Here is a 20438-nt window from a genome sequence, read left to right on the forward strand (position 1 = left end):
GCCCACTGTACCATCCTGGGGAGTGCAAAGCCACAGTCTCTCAAGTCTCTCCAGTCGGTGGTCTGCCCACTGTTCAATCCTGGGGAGTGAAAAGCCACAGTCTCTCAAGTCTCTACAGTGGGTGGTTTGCCCACTGTACCATCCCGGGGAGTGCAAAGCCACAGTCTCTCAAGTGGATAACAGTCTCCACTGGTTCTGGAGGGGGACTTGTGCCCAGAGTGCTTCATCCTGTTAAGGACTGAGGTAGTGGATGCTGTTCTCCACTGGTTCTGGAGGAGGACTGGTGCCCAGAGTGCTTCATCCTGTTAAGGACTGAGGTAGTGGATGCTGTTCTCCACTGGTTCTGGAGGGGGACTGGTGCCCAGAGTGCTTCATCCTGTGAAGGATAGATGGAGTGGATGCTGTTCTCCACTGATTCTGGAGGGGGACTGGTGCCCAGAGTGCTTCATCCTGTGCAGGATAGATGGAGTGGATGCATGTCTCCACTGGTTCTGGAGGGGGACTGGTGCCCAGAGTTCATCACTCACCCCGTGACGGTCCCTGTTGCATCACTGCCCCTGCCGCTCATGGGCTAGCGGTGCTTGAGTTGCCGGTGCTTGCCCTGTTCAGCGGTGCTTGCCATGGCGGTCTTTGCCCTGTTCAGCGGTCTTTGCCCTGTTCAGCGGTGCTTGCCCTGTTCAGCGGTGCTTGCCATTGCGGTCTTTGCCCTGTTCAGCGGTCTTTACCCTGTTCAGCGGTGCTTGCCCTGTTCAGCGGTGCTTGCCATGGCGGTCTTTGCCCTGTTCAGCGGTACTTGCCCTGTTCAGCGGTGCTTGACTTTGCTGTCTCTGACCTGTGCAGCGGTGTGTGCCATGGCGGTCCCTCATTGCCCAGTGGGGCTGTGGCTGCTGGGGCCCTCCTGGGCACTGACTCCGGCGGTGGTCTCCTGACCAGTGACGATTGTGTTGCCCTCCTGGGCACTGACTCCGGCGGTGGTCTCCTGACCAGTGACGATAGTCCTGTCCTTCTGGGCACTGACTCCGGCGGTGGTCTCCTGACCAGTGACGATAGTGCTGCCCTCCTGGGCACTGACTCCGGCGGTGGTCTCCTGACCAGTGACGATATTGCTGCCCTCCTAGGCACTGACTTCGGCGGTGGTCTCCTGACCAGTGACGATAGTGCTGCCCTCCTGGGCACTGACTCTGGCGGTGGTCTCCTGACCAGTGACGATGGGGCTGGCGGTAGCGTCTTGGACAGTGGGGAGGATGGCGGCCTTCTATGCCGTGCTGCTCTTCCCAGACTTTGGAGACTTCTTCTGCCCCTTCACCACCTTGGGAGGAGTCACAGCTGACTTGACACTCCCCCCGGGACCCTTGTGGGCAGCTTTGCCGGCAAGTGTCTTCCCCCTCTCCTGTCGGGCACTGTCCAACTTCTGGTGCTTCTCAGGGGGTGGACTGGCAGTGCTTTGGCTCCGTGTCACACTGGCTGCCCTGGTGCCCGGTGCACTCCACATACCTCGAACAAGCACCACTGGTACCGGAATCTTTTTTTCATCACCGCCGGCGAACTTCGTCATTGGCTCCTGGGACCCATAGGGTCCAATGTTAACCAATGCAGCATTGCGCCGCAGTCTTCGACCGCCTACCGCGACGGTGTACAACGCCAGCGCAGTTACCTCACATCCCATTGTCCAACTTTAGAGGTCAGGCATCCGCCATTTCAGGGGCCCACATGGCTTCATTTACAAATGCGTCACACATACCTAAGCCTGGACTCAACACACATACAGGAAGATTTTTATATTTTGTGTCGTGTTCTGTGTAGCTGTGGGTACATACCTCAGAATTGGTTGACTCTGTGGTCGCTGTTGTCCTTCCTAGGCACCGTCAGATGGGACATGTGAGGAGATGGCGGAATCCTCTGGTGTACCGACCACTGGTGGACCTGTTGACAATGGAGGAGCGACATTTAATCATCACCTACAGGTTTGACCGTGCCACAATCCAGGAACTGTGTACCCAGTTGGAGCCAGATCTGATGTCACCAATCCGCCATCCCACAGGAATCCCCCCTCAAGTGCAGGTGCTGTCAGTACTCCATTTCCTAGCAAGTGGGTCATTTCAGACAACAGTGGCCATGGCATCAGGGATGTCCCAGCCTATGTTTTCTAACGTATTGTCCAGAGTGTTGTCTGCCCTGCTGAAACACATGAGGAGCTACATCACTTTCCCTTAGGTGGAGGATTTGGCTACAGTGAAAGGTGACTTCTATGCCCTGGGACATATCCCTAACTTCATAGGTGACATTGATGGGACCCATGTGGCTTTGGTCCCCCCCCCACAGGAGTGAACAGGTGTACAGGAACCGGAAGAGTTATCATTCGGTGAATGTACAGATGGTATGTTTGGCAGACCAATACATCTCCCAGGTAAATGCTATGTTCCCTGGCTCAGTGCATGACGCCTACATCCTGTGGCATAGCAGCATCCCTTATGTGATGGGTCAACTCCAGAGGCACCGGGTGTGGTATTAGGGGACTCTGGTTACCCCAACCTGTCATGGCTATTGACCCCAGTGAGGAATCCCAGGACCAGGGCAGAGGAACGCTACAATGAGGCCCATGGGTGGACTAGGAGGGTGATCGAATGCACGTTTGGCCTCCTGAAGGCCAGGTTCAGGTGCCTCCATATGACAGGTGGTTCCCTATTCTACTCATCAAGAAAGGTGTGCCAGATCATCATCGCCTGCTGTATGCTGGACAATCTTGCTTTGCGACGCCAGGTGCCTTTTCTGCAGGAGGATGGTCCAGATGACGGTGTTGTGGCAGCTGTGGAGCCTGTGGACAGTGATGAGGAGGAAGCAGAGGAAGAAGACATTGATAACAGGGACTCTGTCATACAGCAATATTTCCAGTAACACACAGATGAGAACAATTTTTTACTATTATATTTACTTTCACACTTCTACCTCTATCCTGTCTGCCAATTTGAAGCAGTATTTGCTAACTGAGTGGTACATTTCCATTACGGTTTCACAGGTGTGGTTACCAACGTGTGTCATCTGCTTGCATCCTTCATGGGCTTGTGATGTGTTACATAGGTATGTTGACATTACATTTTCGAACGGATTTTGTCATTGCCATAGATGATACACATTTACAAAATCACAGACTGACTCCAGATTGTTTTGTGGTTCAAGGGTGTTTATTGAAGTGCTAATTATTGGAGGCGGTGGCAAAATGGTGATGGGTGATGGTGGAGGAATGTCCATGGCAGAGTCCAGTCTATTAGTCTCACAGGTGCACTGTCCATATGGGCATAGCAAGTGGAGCTGGGGCAGTTCCAATCTGGACAGGGTAACAAAGTGGGACAATGGGATGACAATCAGGGTGGTCTCATTTCCTGGCAGGGGTCTTGCCATCTTGCTATGTCCTGTTCCTGGATCTCAGGGACCGCTTGCGGGGTGGTTCTCCATCTGCAGGGGGTGGGGTGCTGGTGTGGTGGTCCTGTGGCGGGGCATCCTGTCCACTAGCGCCAGCGGAGGTGGTGGGCAGTTCATCGTCCAGGCTAGTATCAGGGGCCTCTTGGAGTGCCACGGTGTCCCTCATGGTCTTCTGTATGTCCTTCAGCACCCCTATGATGGTGCCCAGGGCCCAGGGCGGAGCTTATGGTTCTGAGCTCCTCCCTGAACCCCAAATACTGTTCGTCCTGCAGGCGCTGGGTCTCCTGAAACTTGGCCAGGACCATAGCCACCGTCTCCTGGGAGTGGTGGTAGGCTCCCATGATGGAGGAGAGTGCCTCGTGGAGAGTGGGTTCCCTGGGCTTGACCGCCCCCGGTCGCACAGCAGCCCTCCCAGTTCCCCTGTGTTCCTGTCCCTCCGTCCCCTGGACTGTGTGCCCACTGCCACTGCCCCCAGGTCCCTGTTGTTGTTGGGGTGGTGGGTTATCCTGGGTTCCCTGTAATGGTGGACACACAGCTGATTGACGTGTCCTGGGTACGGAGGTATGGGCCCGCTGGGTGGGTGCTGTTCTGGTGTTACCAGAGGGTGGAAGGTCTGTGGTGGGCTGTGCCTGTGCGAGGGGAACCGACTGTCCCGAGGCCCACGATGGTCCGTGCTGGTCATCTGGATTCAGTTGGCCAGAGCTGCTGTCATCACTGTGGGCCTCTTCTGTGGGTGGGGTGGAGATGTCTGGACCCTCCTGTCTGGTGACGTTAGGTAGTGGTCCTGCAGGGGTGTAAAAGCATGATTATTGCATCTGTGTGTATCATGGTGTGCAATAGGTGGGTGAGCGTGTACCCCAGTGCTAGCATTCCTGTGTGGGGGCTTGTGTGATGATGGTTGGGGGGTGTTATGGGTATGTGCAGTGGGCATGCTTTATTGAGGGATGTCCATACTTTGTTGTGTCATGCAGGGCTTGGTGTTGGGATGGGTGGTTTGTGTTATTAGTACATTAGTAAGGAGTTGGAGTGATAGGGGAGGGGGTGAGGGTGGGGGTGTGTGATAGCATGCAGGTAGGGTGAGGGATATGATAGTTAAGATTAGACTTACCAGTGTCCATTCCTCCACCGACTCCTCCGAGGCCCTCTGGATGCATAATGGTCAAGACCTGCTCCTCCCATGTTGTTAGTTGTGGGGGAGGAGGTGGGGGTCAGCCGCCAGTCTGCTGAATCGCGATGTTGTGCCTGGAGACCACTGAACGCACCTTCCCCCGTAGGTCGTTCCACCTCTTCCTGATGTCCTCCCGATTTCTTGGGTGCTGTCCCACTGTGTTGACCCTGTCGACGATTCTCCGCCATAGCTCCATCTTCCTAGCTATAGAGGTGTGCTGCACCTGTGATCTAAATAGCTGTGGCTCTACCCGTACGATTTCCTCCACCATAACCCTGAGCTCCTCCTCCGAAAACCTGGGGTGTCTTTGGCGTGCCATGGGGTGGTGTAGGTGATGTGTGTGGGGTGTATGTGGTGATGAGTGTGGTGATGTGTAGTGGTGTGTGATATTTTGTGTGTGGATGTTGTGTGGGTGATGGTGTTGTGTGCCTCTGTGTGTTGGGGTTGCCTATTGCTGTGCTATCTCTCTGTCGCCTTCATCTCTAATTTTTGGTCGTAGGGGTTTGTGGGTGATGTGGGTGTGTCTTTTATATTGTGTTTGGTGTGTGGGAGTGTTGTTTGTATGTGTATCAGGTGTGTGTATTTGGAATTGTCCAATGTGGCGGTGTTTTGTAGATGTGTGTGTATTTTGAGCGCAGCAGTGTGTTCCGCCAATGGAATACCGCGGTTGAAAGACCGCGGCGTGGATTCATGTGTTGTGATAGCATGGGCGTGTTTCTGTTGGCGTGACGGTGAAGGATTTGTTTTTGCCAGTTTATCACTGACTTTTGGTGTGGCGCACTTGTGTGGGTGTCTGAGTTTCGGCGGATTCTGAGATGTGGGTCATAATAGCTGTGGCAGAATTCCGCGGCCGTGGCGGTGTATTGGCGGTCTTTTGCATGGCGGTAAGCGGCTTTTACCGCCAATGTTGTAAGGACCCCCATAGGCTTCTATGGAGAACAGGGGTGCCCCAGTTGCAGTCTGTTAGCAGGTAAGTACCTGCGTCCTCGGGGGGCAGACCAGGGGGGTTTTGTAGGGCACCGGGGGGGACACAAGAAGGCACAGAAAGTACACCCTCAGCGGCACAGGGTCGGCCGGGTGCAGTGTGCAAGCAGGCGTCAGGTTTTGTATAGGAATTAATGGAGAGACCCGCGGGTCACTTCAACGATGCAGGCAGGCACGGCGGGGCTCCTTGGGGTAGCCACCACCTGGGCTAGGCAGAGGGTCACCTGGGGGTCGCTCTTGCACTGGATTTCGGTTCCTTCACATCCTGGGGGCTGCGGTGCAGTGTTGCTTCCAGGCGTCGGGTCCCTTGTTACAGGCAGTCGTGGTCAGAGGGAGCCTCTGGATTCTCTCTGCAGGCATCGCTGTGGGGGTTCAGGGGGGTCGTCTCTGGTTACTCACGGGCTCGCAGTCACTGGGGAGTCCTCCCTGAGGTGTTGGTTTTCTGCAGGTCGAGCCGGGGGCGTCGGGTGCAGAGGGTGAAGTCTCACGCTTCCGGCGTTAAACGTGAAGTCTTTGGAAGTTGTTTCTTTGTTGCCAAGAAGGTGTAACACTGGCTCTGTTACTGACTGTATGATTGTCTAAATGGTAGGTACATGGTTGCATGAATTGGTAACTGTCTGTGTTAGTCAGTGTTTGGGTATGTAACTGTTGATGCAAGTGACTCTGTTACTGATAGATACATAAGTGCTGTGTGGGTATGTCAGTGTATGTGCAAGCACCCCTGTCACTGTCTGGAAGGGTGTGTGAGTACCTCTATTGGTTTAAGAATGTTAGACCTGGACGCTCTTGCATGGTTGCACCTGATCTCCTGTTTTTAGGTCCTATGCTGTATTCATTTTTGCTGATTTCGATACTCTGGATACTTTACCACTACTATCCAGTGTTAAAATGCAAGTGCTTTCTGTCTAAATGATAATGGTAATTTTTTTATCCGTGATTGCCATATTTGATTAACAAGTAAGTCCCTAGTAAAATGCACTAGCAGTGTCCAGGGCCTGTAAATCAAATGCTACTAGTGGGCCTGCAGCACTGATTGTACCATCCACATAAGTAGTCCTGTGAGCATTTTTCAGACCGGCCATTGCAGTGTCTGCGGGTGCAGTTTTTAATTGCCAGTTTGACCTGGCAAGTGTACACACTTGCCAGGCCCAAACCTTCTCTTTTACTCCCCCAATGGGCAGGGTGCAGTGTATTTAAAAGGTAGGACATGTAGTGGTGTTTTACATGTCCTAATAGTTAAATACTGGTAAATGTGTTTTTACTATTGCAAGGCCTAGAAATACCTTCTAAATGTAGTTTCCCTTGGAAGCAGATAGAGATATCACGTTTAGGGTCTCTGAACTCACAATTTAAAAATACATCTTTTGCTAAAGTTGTTTTTAGATTGTCTGTTTGATAATGCCACTTTTAGAAAGTAGGCATTTTCTTGCTTAGCAATTCTGTGCCTCTGCTTGGCTGCTGAATTCACGTCTGGGTCAGACAGACAGTTGGGCTGTTTGTGAATTCACTCTAGACAGTAACACAAAGGGATCTTCAGTGTCTCCTGCATATCCTAATGAGTCTTCCTCGGCTAAAGTGGGAGGAAAGAGCTGTCACTTACACTTGTATGGGCTGTGTCTGCCCCCTCATAATACAGTCTTCAACCTTTTAGAGTGTGGCTGGGGCAAGGCAAGTAAGATGCAGGGTCTTGTGCACTACAAATACTTTCCTTTGAAGTGTGCCTACTTGAAAGGCAGAAATGAGTATGAGTATTGGATTGCTGACACCACAACTTTAGATTACTTCTGGATCAAGAGGGACCTCTGCCAACAAGAAGAGAGCTTGATGCTTGAAGAGGACCTTACACTCTGGTCCTGTTCTGTGCTGGCCTGCTGCTGCTGCTGCTTCTACCTTGGGAGTCAAAGAAAAGGACTTTGCTTTCTGAAATCCTGCTTGTGAAGTTTCTTCAAGGGCTTGAACTGAGCTTGTCCCCTGTTCTGAAGTCTCAGTGTCATCAAAGCCTTCATCTGCCAGCACATAGGCGGATTCATCATTGCCGTGCATCCAGATTTTCCACGCATCATCACTGTGTGTCAAAATCTACAGCATCATTGCACTGACCAGAGGCTGTGGGTCTGGAAATCGATGCATCATTCTCCTGCAGGACAAATAGTGACGCATTGCCTACTCGGCGGGAAAAGAATCAACACAAGGTCTCACTTGTGAGTAAGGATTCAACACATCACTTGCTTTTTTGATGCATCACCTCGCCTGTAGCTTTATTCTTGATGCTCACAAGGTACTTTATGTTAAAACAGTGCATCCATTGATTTTTATGAATTAAGACGCTTTTTACTTTTAAAAATTGATATTTCATTTTGTGTATGTTGGATTTTTGTTGTTTTGGTCTTCTTTGGTTTAGATAAAGTTCAACTACTGGTGTGGTGTCCTTTTGTGGTGTTTTCATTGTAATACTGTGTGGGGTTGACAAAATGTTTACTCACTGCCTCTGAGATAAGCCTGACTTCTTGTGCAAAGCTACCAGGGAGGTGAGCAGGGGTTATCTTAGGTGTGTGACTCCCTTACACTGTCCCTTATTTGGACAGGGTGTTTACCAACTACCAACTAGAAACCCCATTTCTAACAGTAAAAATATATGTGAGTGTCTGTATGATTGTGTGACTGGGTGTATCATTTGGTTTATAGGTGTGTAAGTGGTTTGTAACTCACTGTGTGAGAGCTGGATATATATACAGCTGTATAGATATTTGAGTATGTGTAACAGTGGCTGTATGGGTACGTCAATGACTATTAAATGCAACTATAGGAAAGAAGATGGGTGTATAAATGTTTTTATGGGTATGGGACTGAGAGAGTCAGTTACTGTCTGGCTATTTGAGTTCTGGGTACAAATGTGCCTTTGTAGGAGTGTAACTGGGTGTCTAAGTACCTGTGTGACTGTGTGAGTGGGTGGACATTATATATTATTAAATTAATACTATAATCAATCACCCACATCTAATTGCAATAACAATTATCTATATTAGCTTACTAAACTATCTATATTTTCTTGATACCCCCTTTTTCTTCCTCCTTTGCTGTTTACTATGTTTTTACTGAATGTCCTCATCTACCTCCATTTTATTTTCCTTTCACTGTTGTGTATAACCTACACATTTTCTTTCAGCCGAAATACACTCATATTTTGTATTTAAATATACTTTTTAAAGAACTCCCTAATTCAAATGCCTGTGAAATCTTTTGTTATTTTATCTCATTATCACTTATTATCTCTTGTCAGTGAAAATCTCAAGTCAGAAATATAGCAATCCTTTTCCACTTTCAGTACAAAAGTACCAAAAATGGCTATGCTTCCCACTGTGCTTTCATTGATACTCAGGTAATTGGGCAATTCACAACCTTTCTTTCATCTTTTATTTTTGTTATACCTCATTATTTTTTACCCCTTTCTAAATCTCCTGTAAAAAAGCCAAATTTAGTAGTGTTTTTGGGCAGATCTGCTACAGCGCTCAGCACAGACACAGCCCCCCATGTAAATTATCAGCTGAAGCATGAAAAAGCATTTAAAAATCTGCTGTTAATGTTTTGTATTTATATTTTAGCATACAAAATAGAATTGTTTAGAAGCCATACACTCCCTAATTAGCAATGCTTGTACACCATTCTGCTTTTGAGTTTCACAGTGCATTCTATTTTTTCCCGTCCCCCATACCCTTTTAGCTCCATTTACATTATAACTATGCTTGGAACAGTCTCTGCAACCACTAGGTCAAAAGTTCACAAGACTTTCTCTGAGCAGCATACTAGCTTCAAATTAAACTGTGGCATGTATGGTGTACTGTTCATCATTCCAAGCAGAACCCAAACAACATGACTATTTCTTATGTTTCCAAAGTGAAAAACAGAGTTAGCCTCTACTTAAATTTACTTCCCTGCACATCTGCACATCATAAACACAAAGGCTCTTTTCAGAGCCAACCCTTTTCCCAAACTCCAATTCTTTTTTTTCAAATCCTTTTTAAAGCTTCTGACTCAGATCCCTGGATCTGTCACGGATCCCCAACCAACCAAAACCACACATTCAACACTAAACAGAAACATTGGCTCAACGATGGATCTGCGGATCCATTCCCAACCAACAGCTTCCATTCAAAACAACAAACTATTAAATACAGTAGGCATGTGATTGGCTGTATGGGTGTGTGAGAGAGTGTGGAAGTATCTGTTTGGGTGTGTGAGTGCCTAAGTGAGTGGCTGTATGGGTCTGAGAGCAGGTGTGTGAGTGATTTTGTGGGTCTGTGAGTGGGTGTCTGAGTGCTTGTGTGTGTCTGTGAGTGGGTGTGACTGTGTGGGTCTGTAAGTAGCTATGTGTGTCAGTGGGTATTTGAGTGGCTGTCTCTATGTGAGGGTGGGTTTGTGAGGGACTATGAGTGGGTGTGTAAGTGATTGTGTGTCAGTCAGTGGGTATCTGAGTGCTTGAGTGGGTCTGTGAGTGGCTGAATGAGTGCTATATGGGTGAGTGAGTGAGTGAGTGTATGAGCGGCTCTTATGGATGTGTGAGTGGCTGTATGGTTCTGTGAGTGGTTGTGTGAGTGATTGTATGGGTCTGTGAGTGGGTGTGCATGTAGCTGTATGGGTGTCTGAGGGGGTGTGTGACTGGCTGTATGGGTCTGGTAATGGGTGTGTGAATGGCTTGTGGGCCTGTAAGTGGCTTTCTGAGCAAGTTTGTGAGTGGGTGTCTGAGTATTTGTGTGGGTCTGTCACTGGTTGTGTGAAGGGTTGCATTGGTGTGTGTGCCCAGCTGTATTAGTGGCTGTGTAAGTCAGTAAGTGGATATGTTAGTGTGTCAGTGGATATGTAAAGAGGTGTGTGAGCGTCTGTATCAGTGTGTGAGTGATTGTGTGAGTGGTTTATAGGTCTCCGAGGGGGTGCTTGAGTGTGTGAGTGGGAGTTTGAGTAATTGTGTCGTTGTGTGAGTTGGTGGGAGTGGCTGTATCGGTGTGTGAGGGTGTGTGTGAGTGGCACTGTTGTATTGCAGAGTTCTTTGTTTCTCCAGCAATTTTCAGAGGATAACAAAAATGATAAGTCTACGGATTATATATCATGCATAAAATTGGTAGACATGATTTTTTAAAGTGTAAGGTTAAAAACTGCACCAAAAGCTTTGTTATAATTATAGTCATCTGGTCACACTATACCAACACAAAGTGAAATGTGAAGGCCAACCACGATAGAGCATGGGTTCAGATAAAGGTTTCAGGTTCTTCCCAGTGTAGATTTGTACCTTCTGTCTTATTCTCTGGGATTAAAGTTAAAATCCTCAATAGGAGGAGGCAGGGTTTGTTGGATAGCCACTGGATGACGTCTTAGAGCACAGAGAAGGCCCTTCACTGGCCAGATACTTTTTGCTCCATCACCCTGCGAAGATTTCCTCCTTCAGACAGTCACTTTTTGGAGATTGCATTCTTTCAGCAGGGCAAGGTTGCAGGCTGTAGCTAAAAAGGGCCCACAAAGCTGGAATCCTTCTCCACAAAGTCCAGCTGAATTTGATGTGCTGCTGCAGAGGACATAGCAAGAGCAATATGCATCTTTGGCCCTTTGTCGGATTGGTTTGGCAGGTTTGTTCCAGGTCTCAGGAAATATTAGGAAGAATGCACTTTGATATCAGCCAAGGTTCCTGCACCTTGGAGACAGCACTTTGTGAGTCAAGGCTCAGTGCATGAGAGGCCTTCAGCAGGGTATAAGGCAGGTCTGGTTAAAACTACTCAGCTGGGCAGTTGCAGATAAGGCCTCTGGAAGGTTAACGGACCTTTGGAGTCACCTCTAGGGTATTGGCTCAATGCAAGCAGGTTCAGCCTTCCTTCAGGCTTCGAACACAGTAGGGCAGTCATATGTCTGATTCTTAACAGGTCCAGAAGTGTTTTGAGGAGGGTACTGGGGCTGCTACTTTTATGCTCAATGCCAGCTTATTGTTAGGGGAAACTCCTGGTTGCCCCTACCCAATGGGGTAAAAGTTCCCATGGGTGACCCTACCCACATTTGAAGCACTTCCTGTGTGTTTTACTGTAAGGTATCCCACTTTGCCCCTCTCTACCAAAATCCAATATGGCAGAAATATTCTTCCCTTGGTCGGAGCTCCCTGTGCCCATCCAGATGTGTGGCTATGATAATGGCCAAAGCTTCTCCTGTGGTTACACAAAACGGGTTCTAGAAAAGCCACTCTCCCACTGGGATTGGTGTCTGGCTATCTAGCAGGAAAATGAAGGGGCAGGCCTGGGTGCGAGTTACATCTACTTGTGATAGGATAGGCACTGTTTGAAGTGTAATTAGGTTCCTGGGCACACACAAGATGGCCAATTTGTCAAGGGAAAAAGCATCCCCAACACCCAAGCCCCTTTTCCACTGTCTGGGAGAAATGCATATCTCACCAAAGGACAGCCATTAACAGTCATGGATACTGAACACTGACAGAAAGGAACATTTGGCTAGGAAACAAAATTACTAACTTTCCAAAAGTGGCATTTTCAAAATAGTAATTTTAAATTTGACTCAGACATTAGATTGGATTTTAAACTGCTAATAGCTTGAGTCCTTGAATCATTGTTCTAGCTACTCACAAACTAAGCTGTGTATTGTAAGGTGTTATAATTAAAACAGTGCTTTTCTATCAGAAAACCTGTAAAAAAAGGACTTTGTAGATTTATAACTGCCTGAAATTTCTAAAATGTAGGGGCATATTTATCATTGAGGTAAGCTGCCCTTGTGCCACTCAAGAGTGAGACTGAACAACAATTTCAGATTTTTCAAGCCACGCAAGGCCACCTTGTGTAGCCATGAGTAGTTTGATAAATCTGGAGTGCCACAAGGCAGCGTAAATCACACCTTTGCGTTACTTTGCCTCAGGGAGGTGTTCCATGGGGAGAATGTGGGTGTTCCCACACATCCACCCATGGAGTTTGGAACATTCTCAGACTTGCCAACACTCATTAACCTGTGAATGTGTCAAAATGCTTCACCTTCCCAGGGGAGGTCCCACAAGGCGAAATATTTGTATTTATCCTTGTTGTTTTCTCTTTCTAAGTGTGCTGCATTGGTAGCTCACTTAGAAAGAGAAAAATGAATCTGAGGGTTGCCCTTTCCTGCACACAAACAATCCTGTCTGCAATGCAGACATCCTTGCAATTTGTGTCCTAGCTCAAGAAAAGGAAAGTAAGGTGCTGTATGATGTTAAATATGATGGAACGTATAAGGAAAGGAAAGGAATGCAACAAACAGGTATACAGAATGGAAAACCAACAGTGAGTAATTTTCCATGTGGCTCCAGTGTTAAATTTAAAACTATAACAAAACATGATAACATCAACCAAAATTGATTTTCCCACTATGTTAAAAGTATGGCAAATTGTGGTATGAAGAACATAGGCCCTCATTACGACCCTGGCTGGCGGGGGAGAAGTGTAGGTAATACCGCCAACAGGCCGGCGGATTTTTTTTTTTATTATGACCATGGCAGTTACCGCCATGGTCATCCGCCACTTCTCCACTCTGACCGCCAGGGCGTGGGGGAGGACTCGGGGTGGGGGAGGGGGTTGGGTCTCCAGCCCGGCGGCCGTCACCAGACTGCCGGCGGTATCAAGACCCTGCATAACGCCATGGATTTCGGGTGGTTTGGAACAGCCACAAAATCCATGGCGGTAGGCACTATCAGTGCCTGGGAATTCCTTCCCTGGTACTGATAGGGGTCTCCCCCAACCCCCTCCCCCACCCCGAGTCCTCCCCCACACCCTGACCCCCCTCCACCCTCCAAAAGTGGCAGGACCCCCCTCTCCACCCCCACCCCTAACATACACCCCCCCTCCCCACCTCCACCCCAACCCCAACATCAACATACACACCCTCCTACACGCACACATACACTACAACACATACCCGCACACATACAAACAGACATGCACATAGACCGACCCGCACACATTTCCCATACACAAAACACCCCCCCCACATGCATACTCGTACTTACACACCCCCTCTACATACTCACACGCACACCCCCATTTACGCGCACAACACCCCTCCGCCCCCTCCCCTAATGGACGATCACCTTATCTTGTCCGGTGATCCTCTGGGAGGGGACGGGATCCATGGGGGCTGCTCCGCCGTCAGCTCCCAGTCATCAGAACACCGCCACACCGAATCCTGGGTTGGGATTCCGTGGGCGATGTTCTGATGACGGGTTGGTGGAGGTGGAGCAGCCTCCACTTCCCCACCGACCGCCAGTATGACTGCTGGCGGCTCTTTGTCCGAAAAAGGACAGAGTGCTGCCAGCAGTCATGATTCGCTGCGCGGAAAACCGCCTGCACTGGTGGTCTTCAGCACAGCGGTACCTTAGTGGTCTTGGAAAAAGACCGCTGAGGTTGAAATGAGGGCCATAGTCTATTTAATCATTTACCCTTGCGATAAAGGCTATATGGGTGAAACAGGTAGGGGAATAAGGATGAGGCTAAATAAATGAACACAGGTCAGCAATAAAAATAAGATGTAAGAATGCTCCGTTAGTTGATCATTGGACAAAAAGTGACCACAAAGAAAATGAACTGAAGTAGTTCATCTTAGAATGTATTACAGGATCTGAAAGAGGGGTGACTTGGAAGGAAAAAGGAAAAGGAGGGAGCAGTTTTATATGTCCAAATTTGGTACATAAAAGGATGGATTAAGTAACAGAGAAGAGTGGGAACATTTGATCTATAACATTTTACAAATTAAAGGTACAATATAAGATCCACGGGCCTGACTTAGATGTTGGCAGTGACAGTCCCACCGTTGACATTTTGGAGGTAAAACCACCCTCTAACTTGACGGACCGTCCGCTGTATATTAGATGTCAGCTGGAAAAATGGTCGAAAAACTGCTGACGGTCTGCCGCCACCGCCAAGAATCATTCCCCATGTCAATGGCACCATAGGCTAAAGAGGCTGATGGTGGGACTACTGCCCCTTTTACTGCTGAGCCAATCAAAATGTGCAGTCCTGTCAACATTATATAAATATGAAACTCACCTTTTGAATGCTTTCCACATATCAGTTGCCTTTGCCATGAATCCACTGCTACCAGACCCCCCATTGCTCCTGGGTCAGGTCCAAGATGTAAATCCACTCCATCGCTGCCAGAACAGACAGCAAGTCACTGGTATTCCTATTACCCTCTGACTTGTAGCTACAAAGCAACACTGGACTCCTCCATGCCTCAAAATCGTTATAAACACCACCATACTGTTAGACACTGTGGAAGTGTGTAATGTTGAAGCACAAAATTGATCAGAACAGACCTCAGGGCATAAGTAGCACCCACCAACTAGTGACGAATCACCAACAGGCCACATCACAATCACAAATAGGAAAGTTTCTGCAATGGTGTGTGCAAGAAGGGACCCAAACATTGAAAGTGACAATTGGAAAAATAACCCCAGATTTCACCCTAAAAAACATTCCAATGTGGCACAAAAACTACAATATCCTGCAGGTGGTTTTGCCCAGAATGTAGGACAATATTCACTGGTGAACTACAAGCATGTTAGAGATGTGTGTTCCCTTGGTGTGTGCAACATATCACAAACATATGATCACATGAAAATGCAAAATCTGTGTAATGCATATGTGCATATCATTGACATATCATGTCAAAATAAACATGCAGTCTCCAGTCACAATAACAGAAACACATATAGGCAGTCAGTATGAACACAGCGGTAAACACCGTCGACCACCGTAGCAGCGGTAAACAGAAGGCCGCCGTTGGCAGTGAATGGAAACCCGACATGTAATGAACGAAAATTCCAACCCCGCCAAAAATCACCAGACCACCAGTCACCGCCATGACCTTGTCGGTGGGAATGCTGGACCTTCCCACCCCACCATCGCCGAACACACCCACATCCCGCCCTCCAAATAATGATGCACAAATCACCTTGGTGGACAGTGGAGGCCGGACGACCACTTGCAGTGCCGACCGCCACGGGCGGCACGTGGACTTAACAACAAGAAGTGCATACATTGGATAAGCATGAAACCCACACACCTGACACACATTCATAACCCCATAAAATACTCCTAGACACACCCCACATTCCTTTGCAATGAAACCAGGCCAAAGAAAACGGAGAGCACCAGAAGCAGACACCTAACACCACAATACACGAGACGCACACCGACCCACAGAAGACCACCCTCACCGCATTTCCAACCCTACACCTTTCACCACATTCACCATGTCACCCCCCAAACATCCACGCTTCACAGAAAGGGAGTTAAGGACCATGGTGGATGAGATCCTGAAGGTGGAGCCACAAATATTCGGGGACGAGGTGCAGCACACACCCATCGCAAGGAAGATGGAGCTATGGCAGACCTTTGTGAACAGGGTCAATGTAGTGGGACACCATCCACGCACCAGGGACGACAGCCGAAAGAGATGAAACGGCCTGCGGGGAAGGTCAGTGGCATGGCATCAAGGCACCACATTGCAGTCCAGAAGATTGGAGGAGGACCGCCACTAACACCACCCAAATACATCGACTGGGAGGAAAAGGTTCTGCCCATCCCGCACCCTGAGGGACTCACTGGACTCACTGGAGGAATGGATTTGGGTAAGTCATTAACATTTATCCCATATACACCATACCTGTAATGCATGCAGCACCTCACCCCACCCACGCCGACCAGGACCAATACCCCACCCAGACAACAGCCACTGAATCCACCCCCCTTCGTGACCACAAACCCACTAACAGGCCCACATCCCTCCCCCTGTGCACAGCCCACCTACACCTGCAAGGATTCACAATGGAACAACACCCCCCAATGCAACCCAACACCCTAAGCAAAATGCAGTGTAAACCTGACAAAGGCACCCTGGATGGCCACTAAAAGTTACACTATCACAAAATAGCCCAGTCCTGTGCACCCCAAACATTCATGCATTTGTAACAGACATGTCAATGTCCCCCAACAGACACCACCACCCATGGCACCCTCACGGACGGGACAAGGAGTATCTGTGCCCCCCATGAAGACAGAGGCACCTCACTGGACACTGAGGAAGGGTCCCTGGACACTGATGAGCAGGCAGGCCCCTCACACAGTCCTGGACTGTCACCATGCAGCAGCCCCACCTAGAATGCCACTGACACCCCTACCACCCAGTCAAGAACAGTAGCCCAGGGCAAGCGTCCCCACACCAGTGTATCCAGGCCACAGACTGGTGGAACACAGGTACAGAGGCCACAGACTCCCACTCCCAACATGCAAGAAGACGAGGGCCCCCAGTACAAGTGGTACTGTCAGACCTGTGCAGGGGACTCAGGCACAGGGGGCTAGGGCAAGTGCTAGGGCCTCAGTGGGCCAGGGGGAGGTCCCAGGATGGATGCAGCATCCCAGGACATGATATCTGAGGTATTGGGGGCCTACAAGCATACCCATGACAGGTTGGCACAGATAGCATCCACCCTGGAGCACAGTCAGAGGATGCAGCAGGAACACCACCAACAGGCCATGGAGCAGTGGAAACAGCACAACGCCACAATGCCCAGCATAGTAGGAGCACTGCTGCAGCTGGTACAAACCCAGTCTGAGACCCACACAGGACAGGAGGCCCCCACTACAGCACCGGACACAAACCTGGCAATTACACCATCATCAGAAACATCCCAGGAACTACCCTCACAGGATCCCAAGGGCCAACCATGTCATCCCCTCAAGATCAACAGCAGCGCCCAAACGGACCCTTAGACCAAGATATGGCACTGGAACCCCAGCAACGAACAAGGCCCCCTTCAAGAAGTAACTCAGCAACAATCTGCAAAGCAACCATCCCACTCAATCAACCACCACACATTGCTAAGAGGCAATATGAACTAATGTAAGAATTGAAGGACCCATCAATACTACCGACAAGGCTGCCACCATGTTGGCATTGAGGCCACCCACCCATGACCACTTGCCATCACTATAAATAGCACTATTCACTCCCTGCCAATAAAACACATATCACACCTGTAACACTGTCCCCTGTGTTAAAATGTGAACAAAGTGAAGTACGGATGCAACTGGCTGATAACCACTTTATTGTCAAATCGTTGCATGAAAGGACTCCTGTGTGCCTGAATGTGGGCCCAAAGTAAACGCACTAAATTTAAATCTGTACCATGCAGACCTGGACCCAGTTTCACATATCAGATTCAAACCCCCCCTATATGACAAAGCACACTGACAGTGTGTGTCACTAACCCCAATGTCTGCCCTAAGTCCCACATAGTTGCTGGAACTAGAGTTGTATCAGTTGGGTCCTGGAATTGACATCTTCCCCTTCCTCATCGTCACCATCACTCTCATCCCCTCTCTGAGGTAGCTGGTCAGGACATACAGCACCCTCCACCTCCAAGTGGGGGATAGAATGTCTCACTACCATGTTGAGTAGCATTCAGCAGGCCACCACTATTCTACACACCTTTTCAGGCCCATAGGCCAGGGAACCCACAGACATATGTAGACAATGAAATCTAGCCTTCAGGAGACTTAGGGGGTCATTACAACCCTGGCGAACGGTGTTAAAGCGGCAGCCAACCCGCCAACAGGCAGGCGGTAAAAAAAATGGAATTCTGACCCTGGCGAGAACCGGCAGCAGAGACCGCCACTTTAACACTCCGACTGCCACGGCGGGACAAACAAACAGCGCGGCGGTCACCGCCAACAGACAGGCAGGAGCCAATGTACCGCCCACCCTATCACAACCCACCAATCCGCCACCTTTTCCGGGCGGTAGCCCCGCCGATAAAAACACGGCGGAAACAGACATTAAGAACGGAAAACGCTCACCTCTACACACTCCACGAGGAATCTGGACAGCATGGAACCCGAACTACACATCCTACCAGCTATTGTCTTACTGCTCCTCTACCAGGAGCACGAACGCTGGCGCAGAAGACACCAGTGAGTACTGCACCTACGACGCAGGGGAGGGGGGAGGCAAAAAATTACGGGCACACACATACGCGACACACCCACCCTCACCCTCACCCACAACTACATACACATCAATGCAGAGCAACAACTCAGAGTGACACCCCCCAAGCCCCCCGGAAGAATGCAAAGACAAAATAAAATGTTCATGAATTCTGAAGTATATTTAACGGCTAAGTAAAAAAATATATCCAACATCTATAACTATATATACAAATGTAAATTGTCCTGTGCAAATTGGGTATCAGCCATTGTTCGTGGGCCAATGGGCCTAAACACATGGGCAAAGCCCACACACGATACCCGAATCCATTGGAGAGAACACTGCAGGGGCATCAGATTGCAAAACTACAGGCACCTCAGGGGGAAGGGAAGGGGGTGCACCTCAGCCAGATGAGTCCACGACGCCAGATCCACGAGGGGCCTCCATGCACACTGTTCAATCCTGGGGAGTGCAAAGCCACAGTCTCACAAGTCTCTACAGTGGGTGGATTGCCCACTGTGCCATCCTGGGGAGTGCAAAGCCACAGTCTCACAAGTCTCTACAGTGGGTGGATTGCCCACTGTGCCATCCTGGGGAGTGCAAAGCCACAGTCATTCAAGTGGATTACAGACTCCACTGGTTCTGGAGGAGGCATGGTGCCCAGAGTGCTTCGTGCAGCCCTGCCCGACACAGATCGGGCCCTGCCCCTTCTGCCAATGGGCCAGCGGTGCATGAGACTGCGGTGCCCTGTCCAGCGGGGCTTGACTTGAAGGGCCCAGCGGAGCGGTGCTTGACTTGAAGGGCCCAGCGGAGCGGTGCTTGACTTGAAGGGCCCAGCAGAGCGGTGCTTGACTTGAAGGGCCCAGCGGAGCGGTGCTTGACTTGAAGGGCCCTGTTCAGCGGATCTTGAGACGGCGTTGCCCTGTTCAGCGGTGCTTGTCTTGAAGGGCCCTGTTCAGCGGTTCTTGAGACGGCCGTGCCCTGTTCAGCGGTGCTTGTCTTGAAGGGCCCTGTTCAGCGGTTCTTGAGACGGCGGTGCCCTGTTCAGGGGTGCTTGTCTTGAAGGGCCCTGTTCAGCGGTTCTTGACACGCCGGTGCCCTGTTCAGGGGTGCTTGTCTTGAAGGGCCCTGTTCAGCGGTTCTTGACACGGCGGTGCCCTGTTCAGCGGTGCTTGTCTTGAAGGGTCCTGTTAAGCGGTGCTTGACATGTGTCTCCAGGGCAACAGTTCCGGCCATGACATGGATCTCACTCGCCACCCGACATGTGGCTGCTGTGCCCTTCATGCACATCTGACTTCTCGCTTGCGGGGCCCTCCTGTGCTGCCATCCCAGGCCCGTGGGTGTCCTCCTTCACCCCTGGAATGGGGCTGGTGGGGCCCTCCTTGACAGCTCGCCTGCTGCCGGAATTGTCGGGCGTGCTGCCCTTGCCACCCTTCCCTGCTCCTCTGTGGCCCTTTCCTCCCTTTGTCGGTGTGCCAGGTGGCACCCCACTTCCTGACGATGCAAGGGTAGTGCCCTTGGAGCCTGCTGTCTCTGGCCTCTCATGCCGGGCACTGGCTTTTTTGACTTTCTTTCCAGGGGGTGGGCTGGCTGTATCTTTACTGCTACCCGAAGTAGCTGGCCTTGAAGGTGGTGGACTCCAAATTCCTTGGTCTATTGTCCTTGTAGGTCCAGGTTTTGTGGTGGCTGAGGTGCTGGTTGGAGTCTTATGAGATGGAGGGGGTGGGTCAGGTGATGGAAAGAGGTTAATTTTGGACAGGAAAAACTTTTTTGGAGCAGTGGGAAGGGTAGGTGTAGTGGGTATGGGAGTGGAGGAAGAGGATGTGGTTGTAGGTGAGTCAAGTCTGGTGTCTTTGGGTGCAGGTGCTTG

Source organism: Pleurodeles waltl, chromosome 8, assembly GCF_031143425.1.
Source record: "Pleurodeles waltl isolate 20211129_DDA chromosome 8, aPleWal1.hap1.20221129, whole genome shotgun sequence".
Classification (NCBI taxonomy): Eukaryota; Metazoa; Chordata; class Amphibia; order Caudata; family Salamandridae; genus Pleurodeles; species Pleurodeles waltl.